Source organism: Columba livia, chromosome 20 (assembly GCF_036013475.1).
Source record: "Columba livia isolate bColLiv1 breed racing homer chromosome 20, bColLiv1.pat.W.v2, whole genome shotgun sequence".
Classification (NCBI taxonomy): Eukaryota; Metazoa; Chordata; class Aves; order Columbiformes; family Columbidae; genus Columba; species Columba livia.
The window spans coordinates 5,658,034-5,685,614 of record NC_088621.1 but is presented as its reverse complement, the minus strand read 5'-3'; the positions used below and the strand labels follow the sequence as shown (position 1 = coordinate 5,685,614).

At 49.5% G+C, this 27,581-nt stretch overlaps 1 long non-coding RNA gene across 4 annotated transcripts in view; it reads left to right on the top strand.

The window, feature by feature from the left end:
* The window catches only part of LOC135575892 (uncharacterized), a 243,537-nt gene that overhangs the window by 186,486 nt on the left and 29,470 nt on the right, over positions 1-27,581 (top strand). For all 4 annotated transcript variants that reach the window (XR_010467272.1, XR_010467273.1, XR_010467271.1 and 1 more), the window contains exons 2-4: positions 20,107-20,253; positions 20,650-20,820; positions 21,347-21,451. This is a non-coding gene — a long non-coding RNA (uncharacterized LOC135575892). The remainder of the gene's footprint in view (positions 1-20,106; positions 20,254-20,649; positions 20,821-21,346; positions 21,452-27,581) is intronic.

The following is a 27,581-nucleotide window of genomic DNA, read 5'->3' as shown; positions in this document are numbered from 1 at the left end:
CTGCCTTCCTCCCCCTGAGGAGGAGAAGGAGACCACAGGACTTCAGAGCAAAGCCATTTCACACAAACTTCTGCCTTCACCCTTGTCATCTGTCCCCTCTGGCAGCAGCGTGATGCTGGGGATGAGGAACCACTGCCCGCTCGCCATGGGCAAGGAGGACCTGGCTGTGCAGCTGGGGATGGGCAGCATCTCCAAAAAACCCCCGCCTGCCCCATCTCAGACTGGGCACCTAATTCAGAGGTCACATATCTCCTGGAGGACATATGTACTGTGGAGAAGGACACAGGGGATAGTTCACAGGAACCTTTGGGACCCGCTGGTACCACCTGGCTCTATGGGGTGGCTGAAGATGCTGTGCAACACCCCAAATGTCATCAAACACCCAAGCCTGGGGGATCGATCCCTTTTTTTGACTTTTCCACTGTATCCCCCCAAATCAGTACAAAGGATTGAGCACCGGACTGACCTCCCTGCACCCCGAAACCTGGGGTTTCATCTCTCTTTATGCTACGGAGGGTACAGGGCATGTGAGGAGGAACAGACCGAGTAGGTCTTGTACAGCACGGACTCCCTTTGTTTCCAGGTTACTTCGGGTTGTCTGTAATTATGTCTAGGGATGCATGCCATGATAATTGTTGATTATTTGCAGCTCCTGTGGGACTGCTTCCTTCTGAAAGAAAAGCGAAGAGCATGCATGTAGCATAGACGAGAAATTTAGATCAGCAGCATATTTCTGGAACGGGCTCAAGAACTGAATAAATCCGTGAATAAATTAAATAAAGAAAAGGTGTGGGGAAACAAGTGAGATGGCCTTGCCGTGTCAAGATAACTGTACCTTGTCCCCTTGCTCTGCAAACTCTGTTGAGCAGATTTATTAGTTTTAATTAACAGGAGGGGGGGAAAAAAGGAGCTGGGAATACATCCAAATTCCAACTCACAAAATCACTGCTCCTTCCTCAAGATTGAGAGAGAAAGAGGGTGAATGACCAGAATAATAATCAGAAAGGAGATCTGGATGCCAAGAAAGCCATTTCTCCGCCCAGCTCTTGCGCCGGCTCCTCGGATGAGGAGGAACTTGTTCAAAGCTGGATGGAGGTGCTGCCAGGGTCAGAGTTCAGGGCTGGAACCTCTGTAAAGTTTGGAGAGGGCAGGTGAAACCTCCTATCAAATCTTCTCCTCCAGTAGAAAACTGGAGCTGGGTTTAAGCTTATGTCTATGTGTAAAGCACTGTTTGTCACAGAAAACGAGATTTTTTTCATTGTAAGCCCTCCTCCCCGGTTGCTGATGTCCCCTCGGTGGGCAGGGCAGTGTCCCCGGCAGTGACACTATGTCTGTGCTCCCCTCCTCTGGATCACACGCCTTCCGCAATCGCCAGCGCCCAGGGCACGACAAGGGGAGACCGTGGCGACGTTCTGTGGCATTTCAGAGCACCAACATTTCCCTTTTTCCATCCTCCAGTCTGGGTTTGCAAACCCGAGACCTTGAGGAGGTTTGGGGGACTGTTGTGGAGGCACAGCCTGGCTGAGCGCTCCATGTTCCTGCTGAGGACGCTGGCTGTGACCAGTCTCCAAAGACCAACCGATGGGATGGTGGGTACCCAGGGGGAGGATCTGGGTGTGTGTCTTGCTCTCTTGCAGACATTAGTGTTGGTGGTGCCTCCTCTGCCGCCTGCCACAGCATCCCCGTGACACCATGGCTGGTCCCCATCACAGGGTTGTGTCTCCCTACGGCCTTGGGGAATGGGATTTTCATGCCCAAAAAATATCAACTCTGCTACCCATGGAGTGCACTCAAGGATGCTGGTTTAACCGGGGCCTTGCTTATTCCCAGCTGCGGAAAAGAGTTTAAAAAAATAATAAAAAGTCAACTTCCACCCCAGAAAGCACTGACAGCTCAAACCATCTGCAAGAAAACGGTGCTTCCTTTTATTTATTAGGGGTTTTTTTTCCTGTTGGCATCAAGTCAGCATTTCCTGCCAAGGGTTTGATGAGGATGAAATACGTTTCCTCTCTGACAAAATGGTCTGTGAGGGAGCCCTGGTCTGTAAGCCACTCCCTCCCACACAGGGCAGAGCCCTCTCAGCCACCGCTGGCTCCAGGACCAGCGAGAGAGCAGCCGTGTTAGCCCGGCAGGTGCATCAGCTCGTTAGCCTTGATGAGGAACCAAGAGCTAAGCTGCCCCTGGGCTTCTCCTGCAGATACTGTCATTTCATGGCATGGTAGTTCCTGGTCTTGAACTTGCCTGGTGTAGAAATTCCCTTTACAGCCTCTGCAACATCAGCTTGTCCCTCCAATGGGGCTGAACCTCTTCATGTGGCCCCATGAAGGTCCCAAGATCTGCAGAGAACTGGAAGACAGACTGGGAAGGAAAATGGGCTTTGTTTTTTCTCCCATGTTGAAGTTTTCCCTTTGTAAGTTTTCTTTCAGCCCATTAGGAACCATTTTGGAAGAAGAGCTGGAATGAATGGACTTGGATCTGGCTGCCAACATCTCCGGGGTTCAGAGGTACTTTGACCACGGATTGTAACTCGGTCCCATTCCTGCCCTTTACAGATGTTCATTAAATGAGCTTCACGAGAAAACACAGCATCACTCTCCGGGAAGCAGCAGCTAGAACATTTTATCTTTGACTTTTGCAACTCCAACAAGTCCCTCGGGGAAGAGCACAAGCAAGTTTTATTAAAAATAAAAAACCCTCATGGAGACGACTAACGCTTTGTCTTCTGGATTTAACAGGAGCTGCCAGAGATAGCGAAGACACTTCAGAAAGGCTCCTGGGGCACAGTGGATCATAAATAAATGGTCCTAATAAAGCTGGAGTGACCTAGCACAGCGATGAACACACAGAGACCCCAAGGCCACAGCCAGGTGTGATCTGTCTTGTGGCCAAAACGCTGGGAACAGCAAGAGTTCCTGGGGAAAACACGGCATGACGTAGCTCCACCATGAAAACTGCTCGCACAGGAAAAAAATCCAAGTGAAAACCCTGCAGAAAACTGCATTCTGGCCCTGGGATGAAGAACGATCACTTGCTTTATCCTAATTTATTTGGGTTTTCAAGGCTGGGCAGAGCACTTCGGATGAGGCAGGAGGAGAGTGTTGCTCCTGCTCAAAGAACATCTGAGCTCCTTGGGTTGACTTGCGGGCCAGAAAGGAGCAAAGTCCAGCTGATGGTTGTCTGCCACCCGGGAAATTTTAAGGGCTTTCATCCTCTTGAGATTATTTTGTGTCTAATAAGAGCTAAACCCCTGCTACCTACCGCCTTCTCTTCAGTTAGAAAAGCAAACATAATTGAACCTGGACTGTTGATTTTTGAGAAGTTTGTCACAACCCAATTATCTCCACGATCTCATTCCATCTGTGCTTGAAATCTGCCCAGGTATGCCGACGTTTGATGGTGGAAAGGTGACAAATAGACACAGAGAAGGTGTGATTTTACAGCCTCATTTCCCCAGGGAAGCAGGCCAACAGGGGCTACTGGAAGAGGTCAGATCTTGGGTCTGATGGCATATGTTCAGATTACTTCATCAGAGGCCTGTTTGAAGCATTTCCATGGATGCTGCTGGCAGAAAATTGGTCCTTTTTTTAAAAAAATTAAACTATGTTGGTTTTTTCCTGCTTTAGAAATGTTGACACTGTGTCAAAAAAAAAAAAAGGCACAAAACAACCAAAATACAGGCCAACAACAAATGTTGAATAAATAAGAGACATTTTCACTTTGGAACCAAAAATCAAAATAGATCTGTTGGAAAAAGAAATATTTTCATACTAACAGCACCGCTTGGAACTTACGCTCACATCGATTGCTAATTACACGGCCAGTCCACTGCCAAAACGCCTGACAGGTACCTTTGGGCCCAACTTCAAACCAGCAGCTAAACCACATCTCTGGCTTTGGGCTCCCCCCTTGCGTGGCATCGAGGTTTGATTGCTGCACAGAGTGGTTGCTGCGCTGCCTTCAGGAACACGTTCACTTTCTGGAGACCAGATTGACCCTTTGTTTTGGAGCAGTGATTTATTGACCATGTTAGGGGACAATCTGCAGAGTCAAGGAGGTGCCTGATGCACAAGTTGCTCCTTTATCCTGCTCGGTGCCCAGACGGGATGCAAATGCTTACATGCGTTACCATATCTGTCATGATAGATACCAGTTTAGGATAAGCAGGACTCCCGCTTCCTGATTTGGGGTCAGCCCCAGCTGGTGGGCTCAGCACCATGAGGCTTTCTCCCTCTGTTTTCTCTTTGTTGGTGCATTTTGGCAAATGGGTTTTGGGGGGAACAGGTGAAGGATGGAAATCCTGGCTCCACTGAGAGTGCTGGGCAGTGGGGTCTCAGCGTCTGCAAAGCTCCCGCACCCAGTGCTCCCAGTCAGGCAGGAGAGAGCTGAATTGTTTACACATAAACACCCTGGCACAAAGCCACCACTGCAAGGGAAAGGGGGGAAAAAAATCAAACCAGAAAGAACATGAAAAATTAATAGGGTTTTAGACTATTACATTTTCCAGGACTTGCTGGATTGTGGCTTTCAGTCCTTAATCAATCACATTGCAATTGGACTGATTAATTTTCCAAAATACCTCTTTGGCTGGCTCGGACGTGCGCTCTGCTCCTGTCCCTGCGGAGCCAAACCAAGCCCAGGGCTGGCGGTGGGTGCTCGTGCTGGGGTCCACAGGCTGCCCGTTTTTTGCTCCAGGACGGGGATACATCCCGAGATGCATTAAAATTGCTGCAGCCGGCTCTGCCCAGTGCGTGCTCAGCTCCCGCTTGCTCCGCTCATGCGTGCCAGTGGCTGCTGACCGGTGGCCACTGGTCCCAGCCCTTCCCTGCGGCCACCTCCTTTCGCCGTGTCCCCGTTGCCCTGGCCCGCACCGATGGCCGCGGGTTACGGAGAGCACTTCACTGTGCCCAGCCAGCTCGAGAGCAGCCAGCTCAGCCCTGGATTGTCTTTCGCTTTTTATTGCCCAGCGGGAGGAGCACGGGGAAGGTCTTTATGTGATTTCAGAGAAAGACAAAATGCCTTAATAGCAGCCGGCGCTGCCTCTCTGGGACCCAGGGGACCCCGCAGCAGCCCATAATCATCATCGTAAATAAAAGGGGACGTATCTAGTGTGCAGCATGGGCTGTTAAAACAAGCCCTGGGGTGGAAGGCATGTCTTAAAATCAAGCTTTAGAGGATGTTTCTCTCTGTTTCTCTCCTCATTGCCCCTCTAATTCTCCTTCCCTGCATGGCAGAGCAGTGGAAGGCTGGCACAGCTCTCCTTTCTCCCAACCTCGATTAGTTTGACAAGCACATATATATATCTGTCTTTACTTTTTTGCTCATGTGGCCTTAGGAGGGGTCTCCTACATACTTAGGCTCACGCTTGGCTTTCTGGCCTAGTAAAACTGAGTAAAGGGTGTATTTTGTCTTCTCAGTCCTCCACTGAAGACAACCCAACGTTGTCTCCTCTGGCAGCTTGTCTCAAGTGCACTTCTCTGTGTGTCACAGGGCTCTGCGGGCATCCCTGCCTTGGGTGTGTTGAGAAATCCAGATTTCTAGCCCTGCAGTGCAGGGCAAAAGGTACAAATCACCAACCTTCACAAGAAAGCAGAGGTAAAGGGAGAGGGATGCAGATTTTGCTAACGGGGAGGATGCAGATGCTTTTGCAGTGATGACATTCAAGGCAGCCTCATTGCTTCCAGCTGCCGGCACCGAGCAAGCAGCCAGCATTTAAGTCAAAAACAAGTTTTTGCAAAGCCTGCCCTCTGTTTTTAGTAGCCCTGGGAGCAATGCTGGCTGGGAGTGGTGTGGCATAGGGGCAGCGCTCCTGGGGACAGCAGCCCCTACTGAGCCCATGGGGAGCAAGAGACTGTGGCTCCAATAAACCAGAATAAACTTCCAGGAGAGAGCAGGGCTGCTGCTTTGGGGAGCTTGCAGGGAGTCCGGGATGAGTCTGGCATGGACTGAAACCACCTTCTAATGGCTCAGAGCATGTTAGGGACATGGGAGGTCCCAGGAGGGACGGGGCCTAAAAAGACTTTTCAGAATAGAGGACGCATGAACCCCTTTTCCCTTTTTGTAACACATGTTCATTTCAGGGTGATTTTTGTGGCTTTGCAAGCAACAGATTGGCAGCTAAATCTGTTTTTCTCGCTTTTCTTTAGTTTTCTTTTTCCCTCTGCAAATGTTTGGCAGAACAGAGAACCTGCAATAGAAAAAAATAAAAATAAAAATAAAAATAAAAATAAATGAAAACCCCTGAGCCCTAGCTGCAAAAATGTTTTGAAGCAACTGTAACTACCTTTATTTTCTACATCATTCTTTCATTCCGTTGCATTCGCACCCTTCACAGTTTCCGCACGCAGCCGTCTGTAACTCTGCTGTTGAGCTCCCAGCGCTCAGAGGAGAGTTTTTCTTGCATGTGCAGGGAACCACTGCACCCTTCTGCAACCCCCCCGGCTGTTAGTGGCTGCAGATCTTCAAGATACATCTGGGAGGAGCTCAAGGGGCCTTTGCCCCATGGGGGAGCGATCTGGGGTGCTCTCCATGGACCTTCCAGCCAAGGGGTCGAGGTTTCCCTGGGTCTATTCATGAGGTTGAGGTGCAGCGGGTGACGACAGCTCTGGTCACATCCCTGGTGGTGGTTTCCCCATCCCGCATCGTCCCACCTGCACTCAGCCTGCCAAATGCAGCTTTACAGGGTGTGAGCTCCAGCCCAGGCTCCCCATCGTGTTACCCTGTGTGTGTTAAACTTTCTTTTCTCCCCTGCATTTAACAGGGCATCACTGTGTCCAGAACTTACCAGAATTGCTTGTGTTATCCTGGTTTGTGCTCCCGTAGCCCATAGGGGCTGTAGCACAGAAAAAGGGAGCTGAGACAAGCAGTAATTCCAATCTGAGTCCTCACAGTGTGAGGGTAAACCATGAGCAAACCCAAGGTGCTGGGCTCTTGCGTGAAGGGCTGCCGTGGGTAACTGTGGTTTTTGCACGTGCAGGAGAGAGGCCTCGTGTGTTTTTGTCCCCCTTGATGTCTCATCCACAGCACAGACTGTGTGTAGGGACAAACACATCTCCTCTGGGACGCAGCTGCTTCCCAGCCACACTGAGTTCATCAAGCAATTAACATCCTCTGTAATAAAAACACTTGCCTTCCTCCTGCTGCCTCTCCTATTAAATCCTTCCCTCCCCCTGCAAGGGACATTTTGACTTTGGAAACAGCCTCTGCAGGAGAGCTTCACTGAGGACTGAGCCCTTCCCAACTGTGCCCAGATCACTGGAGGCAAAGCTGGGATGTCCTGCTCTTGGGGGGTTGTATCCTCACCATATCTAGTAAATACAGCCACAAATCACCCACCAGGAATTGCATTTAATATCTGGAGGAGGGGTTTTCCCTGCTTGCCTTTATTAGCTCCCCAGGACTTGGCACCTCCATGCTCCCCTCTTCCTCCTTCTCCTCTTCCTCCTCCTTCATGTGATTAATCTCCGCCTTGCCTCCCGCTTTGTAGGAGCATAGCTGTAAATGCAATCATACAGTTTATGGGCTGTGTAGATCTGCTGGCGTCAGCTAAATCAATAAGGCACTTAAGGCATCAATGGCCCATTTCCCCTCCTGTTCCCCTTGTGTCATGCATCAGTGGAATGAGCTGCCTGTTCTCAGCTGCCACAGCTTCATCCTCTCTGCTACTGTCCCCACACCTTGCGAGTGCCTCAGAGGAAGGTGATAGCCCAAAAACATGGGGAGCGGACTGGAGCATGAGACGGGTGATATCCACCACCACGCTCCTCAGCCCTGACTTAGTTTGGGGGCATCCTGCACCCAAAAGTCCTCCTGGAAGGCACAGTGGTCAGACCAGCCCAAGCTGAGCACCTGCAGCCCCCAGGGAAGGCCCCGGTTAGCAGGGCTGTGCAGAAGGAGCCGTGGTTTACAAGCTGTGGATTACCAGGAGGAGCAGCAATTTTAAAATTGGTGAATGCAGTACAGGAACAAAGTACAGCGCAGAGCGGGGAGAGGTGTGGAAACCACGCCATTGCCACCCTATAGCCCAGGACAGCCCAGAGACTCCCTGGCCACTGCCCAGAAGCCTGCAGAGCCACAGTCGGGCATGCTTGGCTTGGGCTTTGGCACCTTTTTCCTTTTAATTTTCCCCTGTTCCTGGCCAAAACCTACATCCCCAGACAACACCTGGGGGGCCAGGACTGGTGACAGCATCCACAGCAGCCTGGTTATATTGTCCCTGTCACAAATTGTTACAGTCCCACGTGTCAAGGTAGCAGGGTAGCAAGTACGAGGAAGGGGAGGTGACCGAGTTCAATTCTACCTGGTTTTAGTAACACAAAGTGCACAAAAACCTTTCCAGGCCCTTGCTCAGCCTTGCAGAGTCCTGGCCGGTCCCCATGCTCCTGCCCGTGTAACTCGGTGACACGCGACAGCCACCATCTGGGAAACAGGAGGGGACTGACCCCGGGACCTGCGGCACTGATCAGAACAAGCTGCTCCCGGTGAGCCCGGAGACCCGGAGCTGCCGCAGGGCAATTTCAATGGATGTACACAGCACCAGGGCTGGGGATTGCACACAAGCTGAGTTTTCCGTCTCCTGCAACATCTACTTGTTTCCCGTGTTAATATAAGCTCAACAGAAATTTCCAGTCTTGGGGCAGAACAAAAACCTCCCCTTGCAACTGCAAACAGATCAGCTATTTGCATTGATTCACACAGTACATTGCAATTATACATGGAAACCTGATGTTTCAGCTTTGGCTGGGGGCAGGGCTTTTTTCTAAAGCCTGAAATTCATCTTGTGTTGCTATAGCCAGCCTTGCCTTCACATCGAAACTACCCTTGGCTTTGCTTTTTTCAGGGTGAAATTTTTCAGGACATAGTGTGTCATGGGGAAGGAGGGAAGGTCCAGGACCTCCTGCTCTGCTTCGCCTAACGCAAAGTAAACCATCTAATAGCAATCCTTTGGGGTATATTTGTGGCTTTTTTTCACTGTCAAAGGACCCAGAGGCAGGTAATGAATCTGATCCCTTAGCAATCTCATCCAGAGCTGTAGCCTCATATCCAGCAGCAGCACTAGCATGGCCGAGGCGAGTTGTCCCCCGGCGTTTGCCATGAGCAGTCTGGGCATCCAAACCCGCTGGGAGGAGCGGGGCCACCCTGCGCCCGACTGCCCCCTGCACCCTCCATCCCGCCGCTGGCTGCGGGTGACTCGCGTGGCTCCTCAGTGACGTGCCAGCCCAGCCACCTCGCTCGCTTCTGTGCGCTCCTCAGGGAGTGTGTTGGTTTTAAGTTAGGTATTGTCTGGGGGCACTGTTTTTCTCTTCTGAGAGGTTTCCTGGAAATTCACTTCATATCCTGCAGCGAGAATGAAATCACTTTAATGTCACTGTAGCTCACCGTGTTCTGCTGTGGTTTGAGGGGCCAACCTGGCTGTGCTGGGCTGTAGTGATGGGAAATGCAATGCTAGGGATGGGAAATGCAATCCTCAGGATAGGAGAAGCAATGCCAGGGATGGGAAATGCAATCCTCTTGCTCCCAGACAGTTGTCCAGCAGCCGGCACCCATCCTGCGGGCAGTGCTGAGGATGCAAAGGGCTGGGCTGGGGTGAGCCCACCCTTGGACTTGGCCTCCATCTCCATCCTGCAGCAGAGCGGGCAGCAGCAAGGGGAACTGGGGAATTAGGGAACTGGGGAGGGCTCGTTTCTTGGTCGCTGCGGTGGCTGGAGGTGTCTGTGGCTGGTCCAAGCAGAATTTCCCCCAAGTTTCCCAGCAATTCATCTTTGTGATTGTCTTTCCCTGCAGCAAGAGAGGACAGGACTGGGTAGAACAGATCTCTGTTCCTCTGCACTGCGGCTGGTTTGAGTTATTTAAAATAAACGCAGCCAAGGGCCAAGGTGTGCTATAGGGGATGGCACGTTGCTATATGGGATCACACACTGCCCTCATAATTCCTTAAAGAAAACAGAAGCAAAATTAACACATTTCCCCAAGACTTTTACAGCAGCTTTGTAGCCCTGGCTTACCAAGGACCGCTCACTGCCTCCTTAAAATACACTCAGGCATCCAGCTGCTTGACAGATAGACCAGGCTCAGGGTTGCAACACACCTGGGTGCTGGCTGGAGGCCCAGGGCATCGCGGCTCCTGCAGCAGAATCCCTGGGGATGCATTGAGCTGAAGCTCCGAGGGCAGCAGAGAGCCCTTGGAGTGGTGCTGGAGCCACAGGAGCACCAGGCAAAGGCATGGCAGGGTTTGTAGAGAGAGACGAGGCTTTCATCAGATCAAATGATGCATTATGATGGATTAGAGATGGTATAAAAGACCAGCAGGTCACAGCAGGGGAAGCTTGGCCTGGGAACTGGACATGCAGAAGGAAACATGGTTATCAGGTGCAAACAGCAGCACCCAGGGTGCACTGCAGTGGTCCAACACAGAGCAAAAGCCTTTTCAATCTGTAGCACTGAGCCCAATGTTTTGACTCAGGTAAGAGTTTTTATAGTTTTCTTTTCCTGTTAATGCGCTTTGATTTTTTTTTTGTCTTTATCCCCTCCATAGAAAGTGGAAAATTTTTGTTAAAGGCTTTCTTTGTTAAAATCTCCAATTTTCAATCGAAAAGCAACTTGGCTTTCTTTATTTTTTTCCTTTTTCCTGCAGTGCATCTGGAGTTTCTAACGAGTACTAAAGAAACCGCACTGACGCTTGTGCTTGTAAGAATTCCCTGGGCGGTTGCTCTGCTCCCAGCCGTGGGTGCATGTCTTGGGTCCCATGTTTTGGTTAAGCAACGTTTTCTTCCAGCAGCAGGTTAAAGGGGATTTACAGGGAGACACAGCGCTCGCTCCCTCAAACAGAGATTTCCCCGCATTCCCCAGGAGCTGTGGAAATGTCTGCACCACTACATCCCCATGGAAATGTCTGCACTGCCAAACCCCTGTGGGTCCCCATACCCCAGCACAACACCCCTGTATTTAAGCCCGCTCTAAATGTCCCAGCCCAAATATCTCCACCTCAGCAGGATCCGACCCAAAGGCTTTTTTTGGATGCTCTTTGCTGGCTGAAAAAGTCGGCAGGGTGAGCAGAGGGGGGTTCGTGGGCTGGTGTCGGGGTGCAGGGGGAGCACCTAACAGCAGCCACTGAAAAGGGCTCAGTCCAGCCACAGCCACCATATAAAGTGGGCATGGAAAGTGAGGAGGCTGCAAATCATAAAATAAATCTTCTTATTTTAAATTGATCCTAAAATGGGATTTATTTTAGGATTTGCATCTGGAGATACCTTCTTCTCTTCTCCAGTGCTGAGTAGAGGTTTTAACAGCGAAGTTCAGCTTTGTGCATCCTCAGAGCTGTGTTTTAGGAAGGGATGCAGGGCTGGTTTGGGATGAGGGCTGCGCAGGGCAGTGACTGGGGAGGGGATGGAGGTGGGGCACCGCAGGGCACCCCAGCAGCAGAAACCTCCCCCGGTGGAGTCACCTCTGATGAGCTCATTCCCCAAGCAGATTTTGCTTGGCAGAGGTATGCAGAGGAAGACTGCAAATTAAAAACAAACAGAAGAGAGCCAAGAATAATTTATTTAGAGAACATTTTGCAGGTTTTGTTTAGGGTCTGGTTTTAGCCTGGCACTTGTTCGTTGTATTTGCACTGGAAATAAGATAAATGTGACACCTGCTCCATTTAATCTTTCTCTCTCTTTTCCTCCTCCCCCTTCCCTTCTTTTAAGAATTCACCAAAAGAGATTGAGAAAGAGCAAGAAATGTTAGATCATGTGCCTGAATAATGATTCTCTGGAGGGAAAAGAAATCATTTAACCACAATATAGAGCACTTTTGATTGAAAAGAACTTCAAACTCTGTGTTTGAGCCAGGAGCAAAAACTGGAATAACAAACTAAGGAAAGCTCGTGTCCACTGAGTTTATCCCCACTGGCCCACAGGGCTTTGTATTACTATTAAAACAAGCAATCGAATGAGTAAATACGCAAACAGGCCTCCAAATACAAACGCAAACAGGGAGGTGATGGAGAGCCACTAATGAAGGGAGGATTCAAGGAGTGAGAGAAGCTGGAGGCTGGAATTAGGGTTGGCGCATGGCGAGGTTTGACATGAGGATGCCCTGGTCTCTGTCACATCGTGCTTCTTCCAGGCATGCTGCTGGCTCAAGTGTGCCCCCAAATCACAGGTACCCCTCTTCCCCATCAGTGATGCTGGTGCCACGTCCCACTGGCCACGGACAACTCTCTTGGATTTATTTTGTTCCTCCCATCACTCCCTCTGTAATGAAACAGTATTAAAACCAGTAATACAAAGCTGTCGATTATTTTTCCCCATCTTTTCACGTGGTCTTTTAACATTCGAGGAAACAAACCGACAATTTGCAGTTTCCTCCAAATAATCCGTAAAGAATGATTGAAGAAAAATATTGTCACAATTGTGTTAATTCTGTCGAGAATGTGCTAATGAGCTATTGTCCTGCTCAGTGAATTGTCTGCTCATTTCTCCCCACCCTCCTCCTCCTCCTGACCTCCCAATGCTGTGGCATCAAGGACTCAGAGCGTATTTGAACATGGGAGACTAAAAGCAGAAAGGGAATGGCGTGTGCAGAATAAGCTGTTTGCTTTCCTCTGATTGTTGCTATTAATAAAACATTACATTAAATCAGTGCTGGAAGAATATAATTGGGATCATCCATCAAACTTCTCGAGGAGAAGAGCTCCCGTTCGTCAGCCGAATGGAGCGGCCGCTGCTACCCTGGCGGTGAGCGGGGAGAAGGGGTGGCCCCACATCCCCGTGTTTTGGACCAATACTTCCCGTAATCAACACAATTTTTGTCCATTTTCTGCCTTCCTTTTATCCGGGCAAAGGCAGGGGCTGCGGCAGAAGGAGGCATCAGCTGGGGACCCCATTGCTGGACCAGAGACTGCTGGGATTTGGGATCTGGGTTTCAGGGTGGTCTCTCCCCTTTCTGCCATCAAAGATACAGGGCCTTAGGGGCCTAATGGATAAGACCATGGTCTCCTAAAGCAGGATTGTGGGTTTGAATCCCAGCTGTGGAAAGTCACCACTCTCCCAGCAGGTGCCTGTGAGGCCCTGCATGGGGAATGCAGGACTTTAGGAATAGGGGGCAGTGGGTCACTGCCCAGCCTGGGAATGAATGAATGGACTGAACCTACCGAATAAGATGAGGCTTTGCAAGTAGGACCAAACTACATCATTGAGGGAGATGGCATGAGGTGACATGGTCACCTCTGCAGCCTCCCCTTCTTAAAGTGAACTGAGTGCAGAATGTGCTGCCCTTGCTGGAGCCAAGGTTAAAAAAAAGGGCAAAAAAAAACCCCAAACAAACAAGAAACCTGCCCTAGAAGGGCAGGAGGGTCTGTTCCCAGGAACCAAACTTACCTGCTGAATAGGTAAGAGGTCTTGAACCACATCATTGAGGAAGGTGGTGGTAAGAGGTGACAAGGTCACCCTGCTACATCCTCCATCACAAAAAACAGCTGCAAAGCAAAAAGGACAGGTTGTGATGTCAGGAGAGGAAAGCGAACAGAAGGTTCAACATCTGACCTACTTCGGAGAGAAGTGCTGCCTCGCTGGGGCCAAGGTTAGGAGCGTGAAAAACTTAAAGCCTTAAACCATTTAGGGACATGGTTTAGTGCTAGAGCTAGGTTGTGGATGAACTCGATGATCCTGTGAGGTTCTCTTCTAACTGAAATGATTCTATGACGATTCCAGAGGGAAACACCCCTCAGATTTGATTAACACCAGTAAACTCTCTTGCAATAGGAAGCACAACAGTCATAATTTCATCCACTTTTCAGGACAGCTGAAGGATTTGACTCATATGACACGAACCAGAGATTTTCCCCAAGCCCAGTAATTTGTGTTGGACTAATGCACCTCTTCACTAGTATCATATTCTATAGAGCAGCAAATAACTCACCCGTGTGCTCGCCACCGAGCACAGCGATGGGGATGGACCCGTGGCCGCTGGGCTGGCAATGGGGACGGTCCCGTTACCGCAGCTGATCCGGCCCCACACCCTGGGGCGTGTGGAGAAAACCCCATGGGATTCCCAGGTCTCCTCTTTGTCCGATCTCTATCAAAACCCTGTGCTGGCAGCTTCTGACCTGCAGCGTCCAGACTGTGTTTCCAGGTGGTGGCTTCGTTTAGTCCAATTTCTGTGAGATTTAATAAACCCTTTAGTATTTCCTCCTGGTGAGGGTGTTTGGCACTTTAACTTACAGCTCTTGATGTCTTTGATAAATCAAACAGGTCAAATCCCTTTGGTCTGTCACTACAGAGCATTTTTTCCAGGTTCTTTCCTGAATCCTAAACATCTTTCTTCAGACCTCTAGCACTGGTTGGACATAATGCTGCCCTAGCAGCCTCAGCCAGGCAATTCATTAGAAATGTTCTCTGTTTAAAAAGTAAAACACCCCCTGATCATTTTCTCATATTCATATTTTATTTTTCCATTCCTTGTTATGCTAAGAACAGCAAATAAATGATGCCATATACATACATCAGACTTATAACAAGCACTAATGATTCTATAATAAAACTAGAATGATAACTGGTAAGACAGAGATTAAGAAAAATAAGATAAATGCATGTGGTAGAATATTTTAAAAACATGTCCCTAATTTCAGAGCATCAAGGCATGATCACAGCTAAAAATATGACCATCCATCAAAATCCTGTCACACAGAGAGCTTGGGACTCATTTTAGACAATGAAGAGCTAAAAGAAATGCCGAGTTTCTTACAGTGTTAATACATAACTAAGCAATCCAAGAGGAGGATATTACATTAATGGCATAAATGGATCATAATAAAAGACCATTCTGACATGTCAATACTCTTACTCAGTTGTATTAGAGAAATCAGAAATGGAGAAGGCCTTTTAATGAGGGCTGGCGCCTGCATCCCTGATGGGAGAGCATGGCGGTTCAGTCCTGGCTCTGCCGCAGGTTATTTTAACCTGAGCTCTGCCTCAGTTTACCTCACAGGTCAAAATTGCGTTTTCCTTGCCCGCCTGCCCCCATATGCTTGCGATGCTTTTGGGGGATGCAGCCCTGGGCAGGACCAGGGGATGTAATGAGACCGTCACCATTGCAGCTGGGCATCAGGAGCCACCAGCTGGGGCCGCTTCCCCGAATCCAGCACATCACCCTCTTCTCTCCCTTGAATAACTGGTTATCTGAGCACCGAAGATTAATTACTGGCACTTAATCTCCCCAGAGAGCACTTAGCAACCACCACGCATTACTCTGGTTTCTGTGGCAAGGCGAATGCAGGGTGCCCCATCACCCCACCACCCTCAGCTCCCCACGTCGGGGGCTGCTGGCTTTGGGGTGTCTGTGTACGACACCTCCAGGGTATGGCCACAGCGGGCAGCACTAGCCCGGCACCCGGGCATTGCGGCAAAGCCCTGACACCCCTGACCCTGGCTCCACCGCATCCCAGCCCAGCACCGCGCTCCACACCAGGCAGCGAGAACCAGCCATGGAGAGATGCCATGGGCTCTGCTGGGCATGGAGCGTGGTGCCATTTCCCTGCGGCTCCCGTTGCACGTTGTTGTCATTACTGCCCACTCCACAATCAGTTTGTATTGTTTCTAGAAGCCCAGTGCGAGCAACACAGATTCGGAGAGAGGAAGAGATGCTTTATGTGCTGGGCTGGAAGACTTTCAAAAATGTTTATTGCTTTTGTTCTGTTTTGGGCAAAAGTTGTCTTTTTCAAGTAATGGGAACTGTTTTTAAATGAATTGGAGATTTGAAAGTTTGGGGAATAGGAGCCAAGGGGAAATGAGAAGTGTGGTGTGGAGTTAATCCTGCTGCTTTGAATTTTCTCGTCGCTTTATAAAATGAATCCAACCCTAAACTGTATCTTGAGTCTCCTCGAAAGAGAGAAGGACCAATTTGCTTTGAGCTGAATAGGACTGAAGGGCTTTTCCCTCTTCCTTTAATTAAAAGAGATTCCCATTAAAAATAAAATAAAACCAAATAGGGAAGCCAGAGGAAAGTCTCCTATGGAGAGCAAGAAAAAATACAGAAATACATTACAAAAACTGAAACCAGATAGAAAATGTTCATTTAGGGGGACATTTTGACAAAGAGAATGTTATTTTTCTTGTTTACCAGCCAGACTTGCAGACAGAGAGAAAAGTAAAAAGGAGAAATAAATGCCCCAGCACATTTTCTGGTGTGGCTGAGAGTCCCAGGAGACCAGCAGAGGGGGCGGTGGGCAGGGAGGGTGCTGCTGTCTTCTCCTAAAATCCCCATGGCCTCCTGCCAGGGATGGGCGGGGATGCCGAGGGGTTGGGTTGTGGGTCCTTCACCCAGACAGATCCCACCATGCACAGGCTGGGCTGACCCTGCCGCCGGTGGGGGACAAGGGAGAAGGGGGGGGCAGTTTGGGTGTCACCTCTGTCATCTCCAGAGTGGAAACACTTTGAAACAGGATGGGATGTAGCGGAATATGCTGGGGGCCTGGCTTGGGCTCAGCCTTATGTGGAGGAGTGAGAAGCGAGCAGGGATCTCCTCCAACAAAACCCAGAGCAGATCCAGCTCTTGACAGCCTTTTCCAGGACCCATCATACTGGCCATCAGATTGTTTCTCAAAGCACCAAGGAGCTCATCTCACAGCGCTGCAAGCAAGGAGGATCAAGGGAGGATGTTTTCACCAGCATTAAGAAGGAGAGTGGAAGCAAAGATGAGTGGCATGAAAGGACTGCAGGAATTTCTCTGACCTAAACAACCCCCGTCATTTGTAAGCATTTCACTTAAGGACAGGAGGACTTTGCTAGAAAATGTTTAGTGACTTAGGCTTGTGGGACTGTGCAACATTTTTAAAGACAGAAGGTGTTTGTAGCACAGCATCCTCATCCAACAATAGTTTCTTACTGCAAATTCGGTACAACACCTACCCCAGCTCCGCCAGAAGCCGTGCTGAGCTCCGTAGGTGGTATCAGAAAGCAGGTCCTGCTCGTAAGCATCACCAGCACCGCGCACAAGCTCGTTTTCAACATTTGCACCACAGCCCTCCCCTGTTTTCCAGGAAATCTGCCTGGAGCATTTCTGTATCCCAGCCCAGCCTTGTTGTCAGCGGGTTTGTTCTCCTTAGCTAAAAATTAGCTCAGAGGGATCCTGCCAGTTCGAGTCACACTATGGACTAGACTGTGTCTGGACAGACCCACCCCTGTCTTACTAAACTGCTTCTCGCACCCGAGCATGTTGTGAGTTCCTCCAGCTTCACCTCCCAGCACAGATGTCATCCATGCACTGTGTAATCAAGTGGGTTCAAAGAGTGATTGGGCAAATTAAGTAAGGATATCCTTAGCCCCAGAATGATGAGACAACTTCTGAGTCAGGATTTTCTTCCCACTGAAAACAGGAGAAGTAGGACTGGATGCCTCCCTCTCCTTGTGATCTGTCTCCCCGCATCTGCTTCGGGTCACTGTCACAGCCGGGATGCAAAGGACGATGGATTTTGGTGTGACCTGAACACAGCCCTTTCATACCCTCCCCTGCCCGCACAGCTGCCTGGCAGGGAGTTCTGCACCATCCCCATGAACTGCGGCACAGGCGCGGCGGAGAACACCAGGTTCTACATTTTATACTCACTGACCCAAGCTCTTCCACAGATTTCACTCCCTGTTTGAGAAATGGAAACATAAATGATCTGAGCAACTTCAGGCACTTTAGTCCAGCCCCCAGAGTATACAAGGCTTTAGTACAAATTTGGAGGGATACAGCCTTTAAAAACACAGAGCTAAATAGAAAATGACATGAAATGCGGTACAGGAGTTGTCGGGCTCATCTCATGTTAGCTGCCGGACAGAGGAAATGCTGTAGATCTCTCCGTGCTCCGGGAAGGTGTCTGGTACAGCGCCTTGCAGGAAATTATTAATGAGGACAGGGATTAGTGGGGGAGCGGGAAGAGCAGAGGGACTTGCTAAAGAGGAGCTGACAACTCGGTGTGCTGCACATGGTGGTGTCTGGCTTACAGGAGATCGGTCCTGAGGACAATGGAGGAATTTGGTTCCTGACCTCAGCACAAATATTAGGAATGCATGAGTGACAGTGTGGGAAAACACTGTCTATATAAAGAAGGGAGGATGAACGCCTCTGATTGAATCACTGGTGCGATTTATCTGTGATCATCTTTACTCTTCTGGTCATCTCCTGAAGGCAAATTCAAGCAGGGAAAGCACCCGTTTGTTGAGAGGAGACACAGAGAATGGCTTTCTTGGCCTGTTAAAAAGGAGGTTAAGATTATGTCAGGGAAGGAGAAGAGCTCTTTTGGTTAAAGGACTGTGTTTGCAGAGGAAAACTCAGTAGAAGCTAGGCAGTAATGCATTTAAGCTCAAAACTAGGAGATGTAAAGAAGGTTTAGGAATTAAAGAGGAAAGCAGCCTACGCAGTTTTAAGACAGATGCTGAGACATTAATGTAAGAGTTGATCGTATGACCTGCTTGCCTTCAAGAGCGGGCAAGCGAATTGGTCCAGAATGTCCTTTCCAAAACATGGGTGTGATTGATCCCCTTTGTGATCCCTCTGCCTCCCTGGGGTGGCCTCACAGGCAGCCAAGCTAGTTTGCAATTCAGTGTAGTTGCATGATGCCCCAGCGACAGCTCTCCAGCCACTTGTCCTGCTCTCCAGCACGACCTGTCGCCACAGGGTTCCTTGCTCCGGTCAGCCAAGCGCGATGCACCTTCCAGTCGCAGAGCAGCAGACGCGTCCTCCCAGCGTGTTCCCAGCGACAGCCCCCGGCAGGGTCCGTCTGCCCCGCAGCAGCCTCACATGTGTCAGGCTCAGGCGTATGAATAAAACATCTTCCTGAGAACCTCAGATTTCCTGGCTGAACCTACCCTCTGATAGCTGTCACCGCTTTCCCTCTCGTACGCTCAGCAAACTCGGACACGTTAAGCAGATCGGGGCTGCAGGAAACTATTAAGGAAAGGAAACAAAGCAAGGAGAGAGAGAAAGCCCACATCTCCAACCCCAACTCTCTTATCTTCCTTCCGCTTGGGTTTCTGTTCCTACTGAGGAATTTATACTCAGGCTCCCATGGTCTGGTTTCTTCTTAGGAAAAACAGATCTACCACATCCCACTGGCCTCTTGGTGCTGTGCAAAACATAAATAAGTGAAGCTTTTGATGTCAGGGAAAGTTGGGGAGCTCAGCAGCCCTGTTTGCACAGCTTTGAAGTGAGATGAGGTTTTGCCGAGGTGGGTGGGCAGAAGAGACGCAGCTGGTCAGAGAGAGGAGCTGAGCTCAGTGTGCAAACAGGAGCCTGGTGGGTTGGGAGTGATTGGGGTGGAAAGAGGTCTCAGTGTTGCGTCTTGTCCCCCTTGACACCCAGTGCTGGGGGGAGCAGGGAAAAGAGTCTGGGAAGGGAACAGGGATTTGACAGGGAGCCAGGGATTGTCCTGGGCATGAGAAGGCGCCTCTGCCTGTGTCCTCCATCCCCAGAATGGAGTTGTGATCGCTCAGGCTGCTTTCCAGACATTCCTGGTGTCATTCCTGATGAGGAGTGACAAAGGATGAAGTGAGGTTCATGCACACGTGGACCACACTGATCAATGGGGAGTTACAGGTCTGTGACTGCGGCTATGGGGACTGTTTAGAAGGAGAGTTTAGGGGATCTGCACACATCCTAAACCATCCCTGGCTGTGACGCTGTGAGCCACTGTGGAGGTTGCACTGCACGAGGACACACTGTCAACTGATCCTGTCATCCTTCGGAAAGCCAAAATACTTTATTAAAGACTAAAAAAGCCATTTACATACAGGTAAGCAGCCACAAGGCAGAAGGGAGCAGAGCAGAGAGGGGTGCATGCTGCAGCAGCTGCCATTTGCTCAGCTTCCCTTTGTTGAATGTGGCAGCACCTCTTTATCATGTTTTCCAGCTTCTGAATGTGTCACTCAGCGTTTGACACCCCTACGTATCGCTCCAGCACATAAACTGCTGACAAGGAGCTGACCCAGGGAGGGAGCTGCAGCCCAGAACCAAGTTGGTTTTAGTTGTTTTGGGTTCTGAATGACATCCTTGATGAAAAGCAAAGCTGAATGGGGGTCGAAGGGAGTGCTGGCTTTCTGCTGCGTATTAATCCTCACAGTGTTAGCGGTATTCCCTCCACAGCTCTATCCGTCACACCGTCTGCTCAGATACCTGCTGGGGAAGGGGAGATGTAGGTGCAGATCTGGCTGCTGTTACACCTCCGCAGGGGACACCAGCATTGGCACCCACCTCAAGTGCGTTTGGAGGTCTCACAGCCGGCGGCCACAGGTGGGTCCCCATGGTCTCCTTTGAAGCTGCTCCACTTAATTTGAACAACTATGTTTTCACTAGAGTTGGGATTTGAACCCAAATATAGTCCAGAGCTGGGGAGCTTTTCCTTGCCGCTTCTCTTTTTGATCCATGTTGTTTATATTTATATATATATCCCCCAGGAAAGCCAGAGGCAGGGAGGGACCCCAGAGCCCATCAGCCTCCCCTCTGCCTCCACTGCACGACTCCTCTTGAGAAGCTGTTGTTGCTAAATGTTCTCAGTGCTCAGCCTTTCCGGGAAGGTCCCACTCAGGCCGAGCATGTTGTGCTTCTGTTTGTATCCCAGTGGTTTTGGATTGATCGCTAAAAAGCTGTTGCTTTTTTTTTCTGTTTTTTTTTTTGGTTTCTTTCCAGGATGCTGCTTACCATCCCCCTGCATTTGCTAGAGCTTTCATAACCTTGAGATATGAGGAAATAAACCACTCTTAGCTCTGGAGCAAGGACACGGTGGGGAAGGTGCTGCTCGTGTCCACAGCTGGATGCTGTTTTCCAAAAAATGGGGATGGGCAACAAGCATTATCACAGGTGTGACTGTACACAAGTGGGGCTGCAGGGTCAAAAAAATGCTTTTGCTTGATGTAAATGGCAGCGCTTGGTGGTCCCTCTTGTTCTGGACATCATGAGGGAGGAGAAGGAGGCCGCCCTTCCACCCTGACCATGTTTTCCACCCCCCAACTCGCAGAAGCAAGCTTTGACTTCAGCCCAGTTAGTGTTAGGACAGTGGGACCAATGGGTGGCTGCAAGGGTGACCATCATCACCACCATGATGATGACCATAAGGGTCACCAATGCCCCGTTGAGCCACCACTGACCCAACAGCAGACTTAGTGCTGGGATCTATTGCAAAATGGGGCAGAACAAATAAATCCAGACCTCACCTTGTCCTTCAGATGACCTTGCATTACACTGAGACATGGATGAATGGACGGATGGGTGGGTGGGTGGAGCTGCATCTCATGCCATAGGGAGCCTTTACCCCACAAGTGGCTTTGGTGCTTGCTCCTGCCAGAGCCACCCTGCTGAAAACGCTGTGTGCTGCTGTTCCTTGCAGAGAGCCCAGCACTGGCTGTGATGTGCTGGGCCCCATGGTGATCATCATGTGGATGGTGCATGGAGCATTTAGGAGGAGTCCCAGGACTCAGCTCAGTTCTACCAGGTAAGGAGTGTGTCTGGACCTGCATAAATTTGGGTGCTGCTGTGGGGTAGGGGTGAAGGGGAGTGATTCTGGAGGAATCTCCCTGCAGTTCTGCAGGGATTGGTGCAATCACCCAAACACCTGATTAAAATCTGCTACAGCTGGCTGATGGATGGACACGGAGCAGATCTGTTCTGGGGTCTGAAGTCTCCTCTGGCAGGTTTGTCTGGTTCTGCCTCACCAGGCTTCACTTTCACTTGAGATCTCGTAAAGGGAGAGTGGAAGAGCTCTCAGCTTTGGCACAGGCTATGGACAACCAGGCAGCCAGAAAAATCACCTCCTGTTGAGGAGTTAAAGCCAAGAAGTGAGTTGCAGCCCTGTGTCTCCTTCTGAAGTCTGAAATAACCCAAGAACAGTTGCTAAGTCAGGCTCAGCCCCTGTCGGGGACCAAAAACTGTGGGTGAGAGGGGGAAATACCAGTATATCTGTCAGATGTGCCCAGTGGTGTCCAAACTGCAGCCAGGGGGTTGGACAGCTGTTCAATATCTTCTGTGTGGTCTCTTCATGCAATAAAACCCTAAAGTGATTGTAGATCATAGCAACATCATGCAAACTTTCATTTGCATAATCATTATGCAAATTGAGGTGGATAACCAGCTTTAACCAGACTCAGTTTGCTTTCAAGTGCCTCTTTCTCAGCTGGCACTTCAATCACTTAAAGGACAAAAAAAAACCCAAAAAAAACAACAACAAAAAAACCTGTTAACCTTCTTCTTCTCCAGGTTAAGCACTTGCCCGGGGCAGGGAGGGAGAGGTGTGTGCAGGCACTGCAGTACCCGGGTGGCCTGGAGGGGTCAGTGGTGGCTTTCACATCCAGAAGCCCCATAAGGTCTGTCCAGAGCTCAAAGCACTTGAACTTGGAGGAGCCCGATGGATGCGCTGCTCCATCCCAGCTTTCTTGAGACTTTTGGAAAGTCTTTGGGCCTTCTTTGTCTGAAAGTACTTTGTGGGATTGTGAGGACAGCTGTGTAGGAAATGATGGGGTTTGCAGGTAGTTTATTGGTAGCTAAGCTGCTCCTGTTGCATCTGAGGGGTTAAAAAGTTTTAACTGTTTCCTGCTAGGAAAGTTATTTAGCTGTTGAATGTAGCTGCGTGGAGGAAGGTGAAATAGCTCATGCTGTCCCTTCTGTGCTGGTATGGAGGGTCAGTCCTGGAGCATCCCATCCATCCCTTGTGCTGCAGGGTGAGGGATCTGGACTAGGGTGTTTTTGTCCCCTCCAGGAGGGCTGATGGGGCAAGTGACAGCCTTGCACACCTCCTTCTCTAATGGTATTCTTTTTTTTTTCTTTCTGTGTTTTCAACACAGTAACAGTTCAGGGCCTGGTGCCGACAGCCCCTTCCTGGGGAGCTGGGTGATGTTAATTCATCACTGGCCTGTGCTGTCCCATTACGGAACGCTGACACTCGCGTTTGTCTTCCCTGCCAGTCCTGCAGCCACCCCTTGTTGCTCACCTTTCATTTCCCTGCTTGTCCTCTGGATGTGTGGCCACTTTCTGGCTCTCGCAGCCTCCATAACGAGAGGTGGGTGCATTAACAATTAGATGCTTCTCGTTTTGTGCTCTGCAAGGGAACTCGCAGTCATGGTCCTCATAGAGCAGCTCTTGTGTGCCCAGTCTGCACTGGGTTTGTACTAGGCTGGGTCAGCATGGGTGCTTCTTTGTGATCTACAGATGTCTGTGTGCTGTGCAAAACCTCAGCCCTCTTCCCCCTCCAGACCCTGGGAGTCCTTGGGTGATTTTTAACTAAGCAACTGCTCTTATCTGCTGCATAGTTAAGGGATATCACTGAATGTCCCCAGGGAAAATAGATTAGGAAGAGCAGAGGGTGACCCAGATAAGGAATCTTATCAAGCAGAGAGGCTTATGTTATGGGGGACATAAAGATGTTATGCACAGGCCTCATTAGTGACAGCTGCCCAGGGCTTGGTGCAAACCTGCCTGACCCACCCTGGATGTGCTTCAGCATCTCCCAGCCCAGCTGACTCAGTGACTCGCGTTTCCTGCACCCACCTGCAAACTCCCTGGCCCAGTGGCAGGGAAATGGGGACCAAAAGGCTGTGGGGTCCACCAAGAGCAGGGCTGGAGAGGTGGTGGAATTGGCCTGTGGCCCTCAGGATGGGGGAAATATGGGCTTGAACAATTGCTATGGGCCCACACCTCTGCAGGGCAGCAGTGGGCAGTAAACAGCATGACAATCCTCTTGGTGGGTCCTGCACCTCGTAATCTTCCCTGCTGTAGGTCCTAGCTCCAGCATGGCGTGTCTCTGACCCGCCTGGTGTCTCAATCTCTGTCTTTGCACAAGTATTAACCTCTGAGTTAACAAAGGGGGAGTTTATACTAAGCAGGGCTATCAACACGCAGAGGTGAACCCTTCTCAAGGTCTGGACTCAACCAGAAAGGCACGTAAGGAGAACTGGAGTTTGCTTCAATGAGGACCAAGGTAATACAGCATCTGTAGCTCTTCATGTCTGGCCATGAGAAATGCTGATGGTTTGAATTGGCTGAATGTCTCCTGTGGTTATCAGTGTGTTAAAAGGAAGGACTAAAACCTCTCCTGTGGCAGCCAAGCTGGTGGGGATGGTGTCGAGGGTGAGACATTAGTAGATGTGTAGAGGTATGGACAATGCTGACCAGAAGGAGTTTGAGAATCTAAAAAGTTGGAGAATGGGTGAGAACTTGCCTAAACAGTATGAGGTTTCGCTGGCAAACAGAATAAATTGCTGAACCATCTGTTTGTGGGCTTTAGGGAGATGACTCAAGAGCTGGGGGTAGAACGAAGGGTGACTTGAGGAACACGTTGTGTCTTGAAGAACAAAACAGCCCCCAACTGAACTGAGCTAATGGATGAGTTCATAGCGCAGGGCCTGCGCCCACCGCAGCCCAACCTGCTAACAAACCTCGTCCCACTGGCAGGAAATGTTCATTGTTGGCTGGAAAAAATAAAAAGAAATAGAAAGAAAAATCCACGATTGCCTGAACTAGGAGTGAACATAATTTAATTATAGCCCCTGCCTACTGTGTGGGTCTGGCAGGACGGCAGGACAAGGCAGCACGCCATGTGTTATACTCCAAGTGGTGTGAAACTGGGCTTTTTTTTGTTGCATCCTCAGTAGTGCACAGGTGTAGGGAGGAGGGAGAAAACAGACAAATAAATGTGTTGGCAAATGCTAAAAAAAGGAATGTGTTACCTAAAAATACAGGTAGCAGTTGGAAGAAATCAAAGAAACTAATGGACTATGAATGACCAGAGGGGTCAAAGACAATAAGAAAGCACTTAAATAAAGTGAGGATTTTATTTCTGTCGGTACAGACAGATGGTAAAATTGTAAATAGCAGAGTGGAAAAGGTAGGAATGTTCCATAGATGTTCTAAATAGAGAAGAAAGTAGGCAGGCAGGTGTATTTGCCATAGACAGTGCTGTGGCTGGCGTATAAAACCCACTGTTCAATAACGCAGGAGGCTGCGGTGGCAACCTGGAGAACGTGTGACATTCATAACCGAGTGTGTAGCCCTGAAGGAGGCAGCCAGGCAGTTCACCAAATTGCTGCTGCTTCCACCCAGATCTTCAAAAGCTGGGAGAATCCCAGTGTTATTGCAGCTCTTAGGGAAGAAATTGGATCACCTTGGGGAAAAATCATGGGAAAACCTATTAGAAATGTTATCTTTGGGAGCTGGCACGGCTTGGTGAAAGGTAGGTCAAACTGAGATGGGGTGTCTGGTCTGGAAGCATCCACATGGTTATAGAGCATTAAGATTTGGTTGTATTAAGATTTATTCAAGACCTTTGGTTAGTAATATATGGCCTTTTCTTTCCTTCAGTTGTATTGTGGAGAATTAAGAGTCCCTGTTTGCTGTGTGGGTCATTGATGGCTTTTAAAATGCAGTTATTAATGGAGGGATCAATGAACGTTTCTGTTTCCATCGGGATCTCCCATGGATTCTTTCATGATTCAGTGTCATTTAATATCTTGATGAGGAAAAGGTAAATTGTGGGTGTGCTGTGAAGGCAGCATGGTGGGAGGAGAAAATATTGAGCAGAAGAGGCCCCTTTGGCAGTGATGGGATTAAATGATCCAGCCGTTCAATCAGACAGGGCCACACAAAGCTGCTGAGAACCAAGAAAGAGCAGTTTATTTATACGTACATGCACAGAGTAAAAGATCATCCTGTAAAAGAGTGAGTAATCAAGGGCTCTGCCGTCATCATGGATAAGTGCCTGGGGGGGCTCTTCTCAGCACCCAGCAATGGAAGGACACTGGGGTCCCAGGTGACCCCTTTCCGAATGGTTGGTGTCTTGGGTCTGAGCTGGGGGGGTTCCATGATAAGCCTGTCTGTTATTTGCAATCAGCGTTATCTATAATAACCGTTGTTATCATCACGGCTAATTGCTCATTATCCAGTGCAGAAGCAGGTCAAGTGAGTTGTTCCAACAAGCTGCGAGGTCAGGCCTGGAGCAAGGTGTGAAAAGCAAGAGGTGAGAACGGTGGGGATGGAGTGGCTGTGTGATGTGTAAACATGGGATTTAGGGGGTTTTTGGGGTGGTTTCAGGGGGAAAGCTGGCCCAGGGAACAGCCCTGACATGGTCATAGAAACTTCGCTCCATCAGCATCCTTGTACAGGCTCAAGGCAATGTATGGGTCTACTTTGGATAACACTTCATACTGGAAGGTGACTAATCATTGAAACAAGCTGTTCTGTTCCCTTGGGATGCAAAGGGGCTGGTCCCCCCTGAGTCACCCATCTCATCACAGCTGTGATTTGGAGGAGCTGGGCGCTTACATGCCTTATTCTGTTTTCAAGATGAAAATAACTGAATAACAACCCTCTGAGCCCCCTGCTCCCACACTGAAATCACAACTGGCTATGAATGATTTATCTTCAAATAATTAATTATTCAGATCACTTCTTCATTAGCTGAAGAACCTGAACTCAATTAGCTGCTTACCTCCATACACACAAAAAAACTTTCTGAAGCAAATAAATAAAATATGAGTAGCTCTTCACCAAAAACCCACCCACTGGTGACCCTTTGTACCAGGTTCCCTGAAGACCTTTCCGAGTGCTGTCTTCCCGCGCTGCTGCTCACCCACAGTGGTTGAACCAGCACAAGGTCCCTCCATGGTCCCCCAGAGACAGTCCCTGAAAAGCTGATTTAAGCCAACTGGGATGGGGTTGACAGACCCCTGGGGAACCTGGCTAACCTCTCCCAGCCTGGCTTCCAGAGCTGCTTTATTTAAGCTCTTACATGGAGGGGGATGTTGCCTTCTTGTGTCTTTTAAAATATCCTTATCTTGTGCTTATGTATCCTCATGCCTTTTTAAAATCTGTTCTTTGGGGGCAAGACTTGCTCCTGCGCTGTGGGCGGTGGATGCAAACCCACCTGGGGATCTGCCTGCTCCTGCCTTCACGGCTGCGTTGGCAGAGCCGCGTGTCTCCGTCCCCCGCCCTTAGCAGCATTTCTCACACCACCTGGGCTTCCCAGGGTGACTTTTTGGGGAAAACTGCTTTGAATTGGCAACTCCTGTCAGAGTTTACTCTTATTTTCTTGTTTAGTGTTGGAAGAAGCTTTTCTCCATCTTGGCTCATTGCGGGAAGAAAGTCGCCAATGAACTCCTTTAATGGTATTTTTGCAAAAACTGTGTTATGTATTTGTTTGTTTGTTTGTTTTAAAAGGGGATGCCTCACCTCTTGAGATATCTGTGTGACTTGTGAGTGCCAGAAGTGGGGGTGGAGGTCGAAATGGGTGAATTTCCTTGAAGAGCAGTGTTCTGCTGGCATTTCCCATTCCGCCTCCCAGGTGCTCCATTGCTCCCCAGCAGATTACACATCACCCCTTACACCCTGCTGTCTCCATAGCTCTGTTATACTTTTGTGGTCTGCAGTAAGGAGGGTACCACCTGAGTAAATTTGGGCAGGAATGCCGTTGCTAATGCTGCTGTTCCACAGCATCCCTGCAATGTGTGACACCTCCGTATCTCCTCTATGCAGTGGGTGCAAGAAGCTTCGGGCTCACCTGCTTTTGGATATGCTGTAATGAAGCTGGGATCCAGGATAAAGAACTGTTTTGGGTTCTCCATACTTCCTGTTTCCAG